Source organism: Carlito syrichta, unplaced genomic scaffold (genome assembly GCF_000164805.1).
Source record: "Carlito syrichta isolate Samal-C Ts95f unplaced genomic scaffold, Tarsius_syrichta-2.0.1 Scaffold289542, whole genome shotgun sequence".
NCBI classification, from domain to species: Eukaryota; Metazoa; Chordata; class Mammalia; order Primates; family Tarsiidae; genus Carlito; species Carlito syrichta.
In genome coordinates this window covers 389,909-403,091 of record NW_007233638.1, presented here as the reverse complement: position 1 = coordinate 403,091, position 13,183 = coordinate 389,909, and the positions used below count along the sequence as shown (strand labels likewise).

The 13,183-nt window shown below is 44.8% G+C and overlaps 1 protein-coding gene across 1 annotated transcript in view; it reads right to left on the bottom strand.

Annotated features, from left to right (window-relative positions):
• The window catches only part of SV2C (synaptic vesicle glycoprotein 2C), a 226,635-nt gene that overhangs the window by 2,582 nt on the left and 210,870 nt on the right, over positions 1–13,183 (bottom strand). The gene's annotated exons all lie outside the window — the stretch shown is intronic.

The window sequence follows — 13,183 nt, the reverse complement described above, 5'->3', positions numbered from 1 at the left end:
ACCCTCCCTCCCTCCTCTTCCTTCTTTCCTGAAGACTTATTGAGCAGCTTTAGATTTATGGGAAAAAAACCTAAATGAGTTCTTTTATACCTCCAGTTTCCCCCTTAACTTCCTGCCTTGGTGTGTACCTTTGATACACCTGATGACCCAACACTGACAGTCCAGTTTTCATGAGGGCTCATTCGTGGGTTGCACGTTCTGTAGGTTTGGACGATGTATGATGACATGCATCCACCATTTCAATATCATACAGAGTAGTTTCACTGCCCTAAAAATTCCTCTGGACTCCACCTATTCACCCCTCCCCCACCACTAGCCCTTGGCAAGCACTGATCTTTTTACTGGCTCCATATTTTGCCTTTTCCAAAATGTCATATAGTTGGAATCATACAGTATGTAGCCTTTTCAGACTAGCTTCTCTCACTTTCCTTAAACCACATTTTAATTTCTTGATTCTAGATTCTTATGGTAGTAAGGTAGCTGTACCCTTCTGGGGAAAATAGCCAATGTGTGTCTTGTTGATAAGAGAAAGGAAACCATTCTTCTGTCGTGAAGAAGTAGGATTTACATTTGGGTTAAAATAAACACATTTTCCCAAGCAATGTACCTTTGTATAATGAAGAATGGGGTATAAAATGTGGACAGCAATCTCATCTGCTTGTATCTGAGGAACAGAGGCTTCCTGAGATTTCTGGGCAGACTAAAGACAGATGCATCAGGAGCAACTGGTATCCAAGGCTTTTAAAAAAGATGACTGGGGAAGGGGGCACTCCTCATCAACAAGGGGACCTGCACAGTGAATGTTTGTATACCTAACCCTGAAATGAACCCCACAATTTTAAAATACAAAAAATTTTTTAAGTTAAAAAAAAAAGACAACCAAGTCCTTATTTCCTAAGAATCTTCGTTTTTCATTTATTGAGCAAAGGCTGAAAATCTGATGTGGAAGAAAAGCACACAGCCTCCTTAATTGTGTTGGCTTTCAAGAAAATATGACTGCCCTTTCCTTGAATGAGCAAATTCAGATATTTGCAGCTGGAGGGCATGATTTTCAATGCATCAGAGGCACAGCTATATTTTAAAAAGCATTCACAAAGCAACCCTCCCTTCAGGGTATCTGTTTATAAAGTAGAAATGCTTTTAGTTCACTTACTTCCTGCACTTACTTGAAGGAAGAGTATTGCTTCTGTAGACACACGGAGCACAAGTCACCTTGTGTGCATCAAGTCCTTTGAGGATGAGGCGCTCAGAGCCTGCAGAGCCCTGATGTGCCCACTTCTCAGCTGCAGAATGAGCTACCTCATTCCTTTTCAGACTAGGGATGTTTTCATACCTTCTCTCAACCAATAGGCACCAACGGGAAAGAACAAAATGGTCCCTCATCTTTCTGAAAATACCTCATCCTTTGCTCTCATCTCTTCAGCCAGAATCTTTTGTTCTCAGTTTGGGCTCGATCTACTTATTTAAAATTTTTAAATGTAAATTATTTCCCTGTAATGCTGCAAATCTGTTCCCCATTCCACTGAGGTGGCTCCCCTCCCTGCACGATCTCCTTCCACCTGAGACTTAAGTACGGGTGTATGGAGCTGGCTTGAAGCAGCACTTACATTCAACTGATGGGCATGTGGCCTCTAAGTGTCTTCTCACTGCAGCTGGACAGTGGCTCCTCCTGGGGTCTTCACAGTTTATCAGGTTCATATATATACATATACATTATATATATATATATATATTTAAAATTATTTTTATTTTTTAATTTTCAAAAAAAAATTCTTTTAAGTGAGCGAGCAGGATTTGTTGAGGACAGAAAAGCTTCCACGGTGGGAGGGGACCCAAAGGGTTTGCCCCAAAATTTTTTTGTAGAGATGAGACTCTTGCCATGTTGCCCAGGCTGGTCTCAAACTCATGGCCTCAAGCAGTTCTCCCTCCTCAGCCTCTCAAAGTGCTGGGATTATAGACATGAGCTAGCAATCCTGGCCAACATTGTCTTATGTTTGAATTGGTGGTGGCTGGGAAAAGGAAACTGCTGGCTCCACCCTGGAAAGAACAAGAACAGTTTTGCCCTCACACCCAGCTCCTTCCTTTTTTCAGCTTTCCTGACTTTGGTGGAGGGCCACCCACAGGGTTTTTAGGCTCCTGGGAAGAAGAAAGGGATGCTGAAAATTGGCAGCAGCGGAGGGCAGTGGAGGGTAGCGCCGGGCATGCAGGAGGCCCATGGGAGTATTAGCCATTGCTTTACATGTTGGCTGAATATCTGCCCCGTTCCCTGATAAAATTGTTGGGGAAAAAAATTAAAGCGGCATTTTTTTTTAAGTTGGAGTGTCACTCTGTTGCCCAGACTGGAAAGCAATGACACATTCATGTCCACCACAGCCTGAGCCCCCAGGTGAGCATGAAAGTCAGAATCTCCATGGGCACGGCCCTAGGGATCAGTATGCACATAGGACTGTGGCTTAAAAGCTCCCTTAGGTGATTCTAGTGCACGTAGACTTGAGCACGGATCCAACCTAAGGGCCTCCTCCCCTTCTCTTCTCCCTTCCTGCTACGGTTCTTGTTAAGCTCCCGTGCTTAACTCTGTTTTTCACAGCTCAGCCTGATTATTTCACGAGAGTTCCTCACATAACCAGAGTCATTTCCTTCTCATCCAACTCTTACTCAGTTGCCTTAACTTGACTTCCCTCCAGGTCATCCTTCCCCTAAGAGCTTGTTCTACCAATCTTGGGCATCTCCTTGTCTGGGATTAGCCTTGCTTGGGTCCAGGCCATATCTGGAAGCTGCGGCAGGTAATCTTTCTAGTCCCTCAGCAGAGTCCCTTCTTAGGATTGGCCCAGGACTCCTAGGATACTCATTGAGTGAAAGCCTGAGATAACATATTTCCTGAGCTCTTCCAAATGTCTTGGAAGTAGATTTTTGTAACAGACATTTTAATGAGCATTAGTTGGATAATGTTGTTTATTGAAGCTCGACTATCATCTTGGTTTTTTCCCCCCCACAGGAAAAAGACTCTAATTTCACACTAAGTCAGAAAAGACTGAATTTAACTACTTTCTGATCTTCAAAGAAAAAGAAAATCTGTCTTACTCAAGAAGTTGGTGGGTGTGTGTGCGCATACTCCTAAATAGGGGCAAGATGGTGCCCTGCACCTCCACAGACAGCACCTTCCTTATGCTCAATGGAGAAGGACCTGCCCAGTGTTGTGGGCTGAGAGGAATCCCTGGCCTCAAGCAGCCCTCCATCTCCTCCCATCTCTACCACCATCAAGGGATTTCCTGTTGCTTGCTCTTGTTGAAATCAAATATTCACGGAGAGGTAATAATGGGAGCCATTGTGTCTTATTATTATTTTGATATGCATCTGTAAGCAATAGACTTACTATGGCCTCTGTGCAGGCAAACCTCACTGTCAACGTTAAACTGTATTTGCAGCTGCTCCCCAGCACTAGCATCATGGCCTCAGCTCCACCTCAGATCATCAGATTCTCATAAGAAGTGCACAACCTAGATCCCTTGCATTCACAGTTCACAACAGGGTTCACTCCTGTGAGAATCTAATGCCTCCTCTGATCTGACAGAAGGTGGAGCTCAGGCAGTAATGTGAGTGATGGGGAAGTGGCTATAAATACAGATGAAGCTTTGCTCACTCACCCACCACTCACCTCCTGCTGTACAGCCTGGTTCATAACAGACTATGGACTGGTCCACGGCCCAGGGGTTGGGGACCTCTCATCTGAAGTACCCAGTGCAGGGCCTGATTCACTCTCTGGTTCACAGAAGAGGAGACCGAGGCCTAGAAAGGTTACGGGGCCTTCCCAAGTCACCTGGCTATCTTCTGGCAGTGGCTGCAACTAAATTCAGGTCTCCTGATGCCCAGGTCAGTGCTCTTTCCTCCACACTGTTGATGGAGTAGAGGGGGAAGAGGAGGTGGGTCTCTAGCAGACAGTGCTGTGAGGAAGGGGGTACTGACAGCTGAAGGATCTGGAGTCCTAGGCTGTGATGGCAGAAGTGGACAGAGACCTAAGGGGCAGCAGAAAGAAGACTGGAGACTGGTGCTCCCTCCTTCGACTGGCCCACATGCTTATGCTGGAGAGTGGGGAAGCTGGGCCCCACCCCGGGAGGAAAACTATAGTCCATAGCCAACTGCATTTTCCTTTTATTTTTTTGAGACAGAGTCCTGCCCAGGCTGGAGTGCAGTGGCACTATCATAGCTCACTGCAGCCTTAAACTCCCAGGCTCAAGTGATTCTCCCATTTCAGCCTCCCAAGTAGCTGGAACTACAGGAATCACATAACATCTGGTTACTTTTAAAATTTTTTTTGTAGAGCTGAGGCCTTGCTATTTTGCCTAGGCTGGTCTCAAACTCCTGGCCTCAAGTGATCAGCCCGCCTCAGCCTCCCTAAGTGCTAGGGATTACAGGTGTGTGAGCCACGGTGCCTGGTCCAACTGCATTTTGAAATACTTATTTTATTCATTCATTCACCTGGGCTTATGGCAGTAAATAAGGAAGACAAAGCCCTACCCTCAAGGAGCTCACGTTCTAGAGGGTGGCAGAAAGTAAACATGTAAGCTATTACCCTAGCATCATATGGTCTGGGTGGTAAGTTGCTTTAAAAATACTTCAGTATAAACAATATGATGGAGAAATTGTCTTTAATGTATACCCATAGAATTTAAAGCACAATAATCAGAAATCAAGGGAACAGAGATGGTTACTTATACTTTAAATATAGAATATATTTTAAATATAAAATCATTTTAGAAGTCTGCAAGAGAAGGTTTCAATGACCGTGGACACGATTTTCTTTGGTGAGATAAGTGCTGTTCTGGATATGCAGTTGGTTTACAGGAATGCTCCGCCCTTAGCATAACAGACGTACAAGCATCCTTCAGGTCCAGCACCCTCAAAGTGGTGAAATGGTACTCTTGGTCTACACCCCGAATTCTAGAGCCCACTTGGCCTGCACCCTACACTTCAAGGAGGACTCTGTTGCCTGACTGGCCCACAAACCTAGTGGTTCTGCTGTCAGGTATCATCATGTCCACAGCCCTTTCATATGAGGGCTTGTTTGGTACCCAAGGGCAGAGAGATAGACTTCCCTGGAGTTCAAGACCAGACCTGATGGCTGTTTTTATGCCTGTCTTCACATTTCACAGGATATGCTTCCATTGTAATATGCCACCTGGAGGCGAAGATGTGGGTGAAGAGAGCACATATTCCCCTCTCCCACACCCTTCTTCTAACACCAGAGACAAAAACAATCTGACATTTGCTGAATGGCCAAAGCATAAACTTATCTAGTATAATGAGAAGGCATATAAAAAATAAGTATATATAACAAAATATAAACATATATGGACAAAATGTAAACCTATATAATATAAGAGAAGGCAGATAAAGACAAATAAAATATATGTATATGTAATAAAGTAGAGGCCAGGCATGGTGGCTCAAGCCTGTAATCCTAGCACTTTGGGAGACTGAGACAGGATTGCTTGAGCCCTGAGACAAGACTAAGCAAAATAGCAAGATCTCATCTCTATGAAAAATAAAAAAATTAGCCAGTCATGGTGGCATGACCCTGTAGTCCCACCTACTAGAAAGGCTGAGGCAGAAGGGTTGCTTGAGCCCAGGAGGTAGAGGCTGTGGTGAGCTATGATCATGTAACTAACTGCTCTCCAGCCCGGCCAACAGAATGAGACTTGGACTCAACAAAGAAACAAACAAATAAATAAGTATAAACATATACATATATAAAATAAAAACCTACCTGATATAATGAGAAGACATACAAAGACAAATAAAACATAAGTATGTATAATAAAGTATAAACATATATACATTGTATTAGATAAACTTTCCTAATACAATGAGACGGCAGATACAGAATAATCAAGTAGAGCAAAGACTTGCCGGTGGAGTGCATTACATGGGTCGGTTACACAGGACAGCATAAAGATTTCTTCATATCCAAGTATTCAAAAAATAAGTGAGAGCTTTATCTTTATGACCTCAGATGCAGAGCTAGTCAAGAATGAACGAAATTGCCACTATGGAATACCAAATAATGACGGAGAATTCTAGAGCTAAGAAGGTCCTGGAAAACCATTTTTCAGTCTCACTTCATACCCCACACAGAGGAGGCCCAGTGGAGGCCCTGAGTGGTCCCCCTGAGGTCACACAGCTGTCTGTGAGAGGTCCAGGATGACAGACCTTCCAGACTGAGGCATGGGAAGAAACGAGAGAATGTCTCTGTCTAAACAAGAATAGTTTCTATGGGGAGGGGCTTAGGCTGGTTAATTCTGGGCAGAAGTTTTGATTTTAACTCATCAAGGAATAGGCCAGTCCCACTGTGCTAGGTGACAGCAGCAGCTGCCCTGGACTTGCAGGGAATAGCAGGTGTGAACAATCAGGGTTTTACTTTCAAATCTTTTCTGAGCTCATGTCTGAAACTGCAAGCACAGGGGGAAGGAGAAGAGAGGCCAGTGGGCAGGAACATGCAACCAGAAAACACCCAGGAGATGGGCCCGCAGGGGAGTCTGTGCAAAGCTGGAGGCCGACAGCAAGAGTCTGGGCTGTGCTGCTCACAAGGTGTGGGGGCACCTTGCCCCAGCTCTACCAAGGAGGGGAAAATGGCCGCCAAACTGTAAGCACACAGGAAGTGTGAGCAGCGGAACTCTGTCACGGCCACATGGTGGCAGCAGAAAGTCACCGCCTGGACACAGAAGCGCACACAAACCAAAACCTAGAACCGGAATGAGCCGGACAGCGTGCTTACATCATTTGGGCTGCATTTATGATTTTCAGAAGGTTTACAGCTTTGACAAAGAAAGGGGAGAAAAATAGGGAGGTGAAGGATGGAAAAATCCAGTGCAACCCGTCATTGCATAGTTTTTCCTCTTTGAAGAGTTTAAGAGGTGAGGGGGAAACAATGGAAAAAGAAGAGGGGGAAAAAAAGACGAGGAGAAACAAACAAACAAAAGAGATGAGACTGGGTGCAGTGGCTCAGACCTATTATCTCAGCACTTTGGGAGGTTGAGGTGCAAGGATTGCTTGAGCCTAAGAGTTTGAGACCAACCTGGGCAACACAGGGAGACCGTAACTGTGCCACAGAACTCCAGACTAAGTGACAGAGATCCCAACTTGGGAAAAAAAAAAGAAGAGAGAGAGAGAGACAAGGGAAAATTGATTTGCCTTTCCCGGTTAGGGTATGGAAAGGTAGGGATCAGCTCTAACTGAACCAAAAATGGAATGTATCTTCTATTGGTGTCACCCAGTCCTATTCACAAAGGGTTAAAAGCAATTTTATTGGGAGCAGGTCTGGGGACGCATAAATGATGGAAAGGAAGCTCACTGGACCAGAGTGTCAGATGGGTGGGGCTCCACTTCAGAAAAATTCCTTCTGTCTCTGGGCATGTCACATTCATATGTCCCATCTACTAGGAGAATCTTGTGCTATGTCACTTGCCCATGATCCGTCACATAAAACAGGTTCCCTACATCAGAGAGGTGGAGCTGATGTAGAAATGGTCAAGACACTAAACAATATACATTTAATGATAATGGACCAAGCTTCCAAGGTCTGTCACTGGGCTTTGCTTTTCATTTATCCCCTCCTAACGCTTCTCAAAGCAGTCCTGTCTTCCCAGCCTCACAATCAAGGACAGATAGCTGACCACAATCATTTGCTTGTTCCATTTCTCCACTTTACTCACTCCTTGCAGAACTACAAATATTCTCACTCCTCAAGGCCATGCCTAAGATTTAAGAGTCTGAGGGAGAAGGGTACTGCATGGACCACTGTATCTCAATCGTTTTGTGATAGATGCTCCCGGAGACTGGGAAGTTGGCCCTGGCCAGAATCCCAGACCATTACTCCAGAATGGGAAAGAAGGTTTAGGGTCAGACAGACATGGCTGGCCAGGGCGAGTACTTGAACAGAGGGTCTTCCTCTTCTACAAATTCCACCACAGCTGGTTCTCACATCTTGCCTCTATCTGAGGCCAGTCCTGACCTGTGGCAAGAATCATCCAGTGAACGTTATCAAGGACCAAATGCAAGCTTGCACTGCCCTATTCTCCTGGGCATAGGGTTTCCAGAGAACTCTACCTTGCAAACCTTCCCTCAGTGGCAAGCCTCATTTTTGCAGACCATGACATCTCTTGATTACTTGGACCACTTGCTTATTGGCTAGATTTTTCTTCTTTACTCTACCGGGTTGCGTCATTAGCCTGTTGAACCCTTGTCTCTTGCCTGGGATCCTAACCCTGGTGCCTATGATTTCCTAATCCAGAGCCGTGGTAACTGGATCTTCCTTTCTTGATGGATTCACCCCCAGATCCAACCTCTTGCTTTTTCAGACATGTTATTCCTATGTAAGCCAGTGCTTTCTGTTTCCTTTGACTTGAACTATCCCAGGCCTTTCTCTTAGATATATTTTCAGAGTCTAGCCACTTCTCACCACCTCCACTGGCACCATTATCTCTCGCCACAGTTCTTGCAGTGCTTCCTGACTATTCCTTCAGATCCCTTATAGTTTATTTTTTAAAACACATTTGCTAGTTCTCCTTTTAAACATCAGCTAGTACCTGTCACTTGTCTGCCCCAAGTCCTCCAATGGATTTCATTTCACTCAGCATGAAGCCCAAAGCCCTGTTAGTGTCTATACCGATCCCATGACCTCATACCGTCACCTCGCTTATCCTGCTCCAGTGCAACAAGCTCCATTGTCTCTTCTCCAACTGGTCTTTCTGGGACACTCCCGCCTCAGAGTCTTCGCACCTGCACTGCCTCTGCTGTGAATACTATCTTCCCAAGGATCTGCCTGGGTCTTTGCTCATATGTCACCTTTCCAGCCCCATCTCCCCAGACCATCCTGCTTATGATTATGACCCTCCCAACTCCAGCATTCTTTATGCCCCCTGCAACTTAATTTTTCTCTATAGCGCTTAGGGTCATCTGATATACTACATCTGTTTTACTTATGTGATTGTTTATGGACTGTCTTTTCCAAACTAGAATGTATGCTTTACCAAGGGAAGGCTTTCAGTCTGTTTTGTTCATTGCTGCATCCCGATGACTAGAACAGTTCCTGGACCATGACATGCATTTCATATTCATCTGTTGAATGAATTAGTGAATGAACTCTCTGTCATCAAAAGATGAATAGTCCAATGCCAATTAGACAGCCCCATGTTGACATGGAAACTCAACATGTTCAAAATGGAACTCATTATCTTCCCAACCGCAGCCCAGACCCTCTGTTCCTCCTGTGTCCCTTGCTCAAAACTGCCAGGGTCATCCACACAGCTGCACAAGTAGAGACTGGGATCACCTTTGGAACCTCTTTTCTGCACCCTAGCATCTGATTAAGCACAAAGTTCTGTTGATTATGTCCCTAAATATCTGTGAACATGTTGAGTCAAAGTTGACTTCTCCCCCTTCCCCCTGACCTATTTCTGGTCCACATTGCTGTCTTTAGTGTCCGAGCTAGCCTCCCCATCTCCTTTCTTGCCATAAATTTAACTTTCCAATGGCCACGAATGATCTCGTCATTCCTCTCTCCAAAATACCTTACACACCCCATCCCCACAAGATAAGGCAATGTGTGAGATCCTCCTTGACCTGTTCTTTGCTGAACTCTGTTAACTCTTTTCCTTCCAGAGCGAGTCAGGTGGTATTTGCTCTTACTGAAATGTTCTTTACATCTCTTTGCCTGGCTGTCATCTTCTATTCTTCAGGTCTCAGTTTAGATGTTACTTCTTCCAAGAATTCCTCTCTGGTGTTCTGAAAGCATTACAGCACCAGATGCACCTCCCACACGATAACCCTGATCACACTATACTGCAACTGATGTTCCCTTACCCTTGTGAGAATAAAGAACACAAATGGCTTGCTCACGGCTGCATCATAGGCACTCAAAAAATAGTTGTTGAGTAAATAAATGAACAATATTGCAATTCATACTGAGATGAAGTAGACATATTTTTCTTATTCTTCCTGGTAAGTACAACTAAAAATCCTGGACACTCTATATGAAACAAACATAAGAAGACTGCACTCCAGTCTGGGCGACAGAGTGAGACTCCAACTCAAAAAAAAAAAAAGACTTTGAAAGATAAAAGGAGCACTGCAAGGAGCTTGGGAACGGTGTAGACCCTGTGCTTCATAGATCTCAGACTTGGAACTAAGGGAGCAGGCACCCTAGAAACGCCAGCAGGCACAAAGAAAAGCCCCATCACAGCCTACTTTCTCTAGCCAAAGGACCAGGAAAAGGGCCTTCAAGCAAGACAGAAAATCTTTAGACAGTAGCGTCTCTCCTGTGGCCAAACACAAAGAAAATCTAAAGCCCAACCACCAACTATACCAGTGAAAGTCCAATGGGAGACCAGACCACCCTCATAATGCTCTGACAAGGCACTTCACACCACCACTGGGGGGTCCAAAGAGCAAAGTGGGGAGCTGGAACTTCTATCCCTGCTGTGGTCAGGAGCTCCTTCCCGCCCATGGCATTCGTGATCATGAGAGGAGCCTGGACCCCCACTGCCAGCCAGCAGTGACCTGTGTGCCCTTTCTCAAGTATTAATGGAGGCTGACTGGGGAGGCTGGACTTCCACCTCCACCTGTAATAGTGAGGCCATGCCTCCCCTGGCTTCCCGGGACAGAGGAAGCCAAGCAAATTGAGATCCACATTCTCATAACATAATATGAAAATGACTGCTTCCAAGATAAAACACGTCATACAAATAACCGGGAAGATTTCAAACACAATGAAAAAAGACAACCAATAGATGGCAACACTGATATGACTGAGATGTTAGAATTATCTGGGAAATTATTATCATTATCATTATTATGCTATATCAACTCACTCTGTCACCAGGTTGCCCAGAGACCTCGTCCCCACAGTAACATAACATTTAAAAAAATTAGCTGGGTGTGGTGGTGCACTCTTGTAGTTCCAACTACTTGGTGGTGTGGAGGGATCACCTGAGCCCAGCAGGTCGAGGCTGGGGTGGCCCGAGATGTGCCACTGCACTCCAGTCTGGGCAAATGAGTGAGACTCTGACTCAGGAAACAAAGGATGGGGGAGAGGGGAGAAAATATGTAAATAATCGGCCTTCCTCTCTCATTCCTGGCTTGGAGCTCCTGAAACCCTTGAATAACTGTGCCTTTTGTAAGTCAGTGAGGTGACTCTTGGCTGAGAGGCTCCTAGATAGCTTCTGGATGGGGCTGATCTCTAGAAAAACCCACCATATGATCAGAGGAGAGAGGGACTGGAGATGGAGTTCAACCTCCAATGGCCAATGATCTAATCCATCATCCCTACATGGTTAAACCTTCACAAAACTCCCTAAAGGCTGGGGTTTGGGTGGCTCTCAGATTCATGAACACACTGTGTGTCAGGAGGGTGGCATTCCACAACTCCATGAGGACTGAGGCTTCTGTGCTCTGGACCTCACCCTATGCACTACTCCATCTGACTGTTCATTTGTATCCTTTATAACGAACTGTAATAGTAACTACAGCATTTTCCCAAGTTCCATGAGCCATTCTAGCAAATTATCAAACCGGAAGGGGTTGTGAGAGCCCCCCCCAAGTTGTGCAGAGCCCAGGTACCCCATTTACAGCTGGAATCTGAAGTGGGAGCGGTCTGAGTCCTTTAACTTGTGGGTTCTGACACTAACTATGGGTAGATAATGTCCGAACTGGAGTGCTGGTTGGTGCTGAAAAAGACACCATGTATTTGGTGTCAAAGGGAATCATACACTACGTAAGAAGCTTCCTTGAGTTTTTATTCTAAGAGATGGATTCCCACACACCTTCATAAACAAGTTGCTTCTTACAAGGAGCCCACTATCATAGTTAGTAGAAATGTGCTACCTGCCTGGAGTTCTCACGACACATCTGTGAGGTGGTCTTATAGGGTCTTTCTACCCCTCTCTGTGCCCCTTAAGTCATCACAGCTCATTCACTGTCCCACCCACATTCCTCGGACCTGGGGATGAGCCGAACTGTCCCATGCACCCGCTTAAGACTCTGCGATGGTCATATGTATCTTTGATGCTGAGGTTTCAGGACAGGAGGGTGATGGAGGCGTTCACAGAACGGAAAAGTTCTGTGGTGGTTGTTCTGTTTCACTTTTCAGGTACATAAATGTGCTATTTAATATGTATGTATATTGTTAATACTGAAATTTCCTGTCTCTTTATGAAGTGACCTAGGGTGGCTTTTCAAAGACACAAAATAAAGTGGGAAGAAAAGAGGGCAAATCGGGAGAAGGAGGTGCAAAAACAAATATGTGACCCACGCAGATTTAGCATAGACACAGGGTATCTGCTTCCTGATTGCACAGCAGAGAAGGAAGTGTGAAGAATTGCACAATTTTTATTGCATGCGGTGAGGAGACACAGCAGCTTCTCAAAGGCGGGTGGAGGAACACAAACTGATTCCTAGAATGTTATGGCTGCATAACATTTCATCATGTATATCACATTTTTTTCATCCAGTCCAGCTTCGATGGGCAACATGGTTGGTTCTATGTTTTTGCTATTGTGAATAGAGCTGCAACAAACATACATATACAGGCATCTTCTTTGTAGAATAATTTGAGTTCCTCCGGGTATATTCCCAATAGGGGAATTGCGGAAGGTCAATTCCTAGTTCTTTCAGAATCTCCAGACCGTTTTCCAGAGAGGATGTACCAGTTTGCATTCCCACCAGTAGTGTAGAAGCGTTCCTTTTTCTCCACATCCTTGCCAGCATCTGTTGTTATTTGTTTTATTAATGATGGCCATTCTTACAGGGGTTAAGTGGTGTCTCAGTGTGGTTTTGATTTGCATTTTTCTGATGACGAGTGAGGCTGAGCACTTTTTCATGTGTCTGTTGGTTGCCTGTATATCTTCTTCTGAGAAGTGTCTATTCATGTCTTTTGCTCACTTTTTAAAGGGGTTGTTTGTTTTTTTCCCTTCGGTGCATTTGAGTTCCTTGTAGATCCTAGATGTTAAGCCTCTGTCAGATATACAGTTGGCAAATATTTTTCCCATTCTGTGGGCTATCTCCCTGCTCTCTTGATGGTTTCTTTTGCTTTGCAGAAACTTGTTAAATTGATGAGGTCCCACTTGTCTATCTTATTTTTTAAGGTATTGACCTTTAGGGTTCCAAGTAGGAATTGGTTCCCAGTTCCAAT